The following is a 1186-nucleotide window of genomic DNA, read 5'->3' as shown; positions in this document are numbered from 1 at the left end:
AAATATTTCAATTCACTACCTTCCGTCTTTGTGGGAATTCTTTTCTGCAAAGCCTGGACCTTGTCACTGACTGCTGATCTAGTGGCTAGGATTTGGTGCTCTCACTGCCGCAGCCCTGAAGCCCGGCTTCAAGCTGTGGCAGGCCAAGGCCACCCGTAATCATATCATTTGTTTGGTGGAGGTGGATAGGTGAGCAGTTCATTTTCTGTAGGAAGAAATCAAAAGGCAGTATGAAGAACAGCAAACAAAAATCAAGGAATAGCAGAGTAAACTAGGGGCTTCCCAGGTGCTGCTACCGGTAAAGAATCCAACAGCCAATGCAGGAGACACAGAAGAAAGCCAGAAAGGTGAGAGTGGTACCCCTCTGGGGTGAGATTCCAGAGTGGGAAGTTTCAGCTTTACTCCTTGTAAAGTTTCAAATGTAACTGTAAAAATTTTTTAATTAAGAATTATTTCTTGTTTTATTATCTTTTTTTCCATAAAACACATCTTGGTATGAAAACCAGAAATCAAACGGTTGCTTCAAAAAAATCTGTATTATTCTAAACTTTGACATAACTGAGGATGAAACTGAGAAAAATACTTCAGACTGAATCTTCTTTGGAAAGGTTAGACTTTTTTTTCTTCCATTTCTTAATTTTATTGGTTTCTTTGATTTTGTTTGTTTTTTACTCTGCTTGGTTCTGTTTTCTTCGTCATAGTGAGTGAAGTTGCTCAGTCGTGTCCAACTGTTTGCGACCCCATGCGACCCCATGGCTTTGCGACTACCAGGCTCCTCCCTCCATGGGATTCTCCAGGCAAGAGTACTGGAGTGGGTTGCCATTTCCTTCTCCAGGGGATCTTCCTGACCCAGGGATCGAACCTGGGTCTCCCGCATTCCAGGCAGACGCTTTAACCTCTGAGCCACCAGGGAAGCCCGTAAGAACCAAAACAGTAACTTGCCAGGTTTTGTGTTTGTTCAAAAAAAAAAATTGACATGTGAAAGAAATTTAGAAAATCTGAAGTTTATTATTTTTTTTTGATTCTGAAAATTGAAGAAGGGTTGTAGAATAATCATCATTATGGTTTATAACTGGCTATTCTTTTCCTTTAAGCTTAGATTCACTGATGTTTCTATTTAAGCAAGGTAAGCAAGTTTAAAAGAGAGCACAGAGAAACAAACAAGAACAAGAAGGATACTACACTG

At 40.2% G+C, this 1186-nt stretch overlaps 1 non-coding gene across 1 annotated transcript; it reads right to left on the bottom strand.

Moving 5' to 3' along the window:
- Window positions 1–840: 840 nt before the first annotated feature.
- TRNAS-GGA (transfer RNA serine (anticodon GGA)) lies at window positions 841–913 on the bottom strand. The gene has a single exon. It is a non-coding gene; the product is annotated as a tRNA-Ser (tRNA).
- Window positions 914–1186: the final 273 nt, after the last annotated feature.

Source organism: Bos taurus, chromosome 13 (assembly GCF_002263795.3).
Source record: "Bos taurus isolate L1 Dominette 01449 registration number 42190680 breed Hereford chromosome 13, ARS-UCD2.0, whole genome shotgun sequence".
Classification (NCBI taxonomy): domain Eukaryota; kingdom Metazoa; phylum Chordata; class Mammalia; order Artiodactyla; family Bovidae; genus Bos; species Bos taurus.
This window is presented reverse-complemented; position numbering and strand designations above follow the sequence as displayed.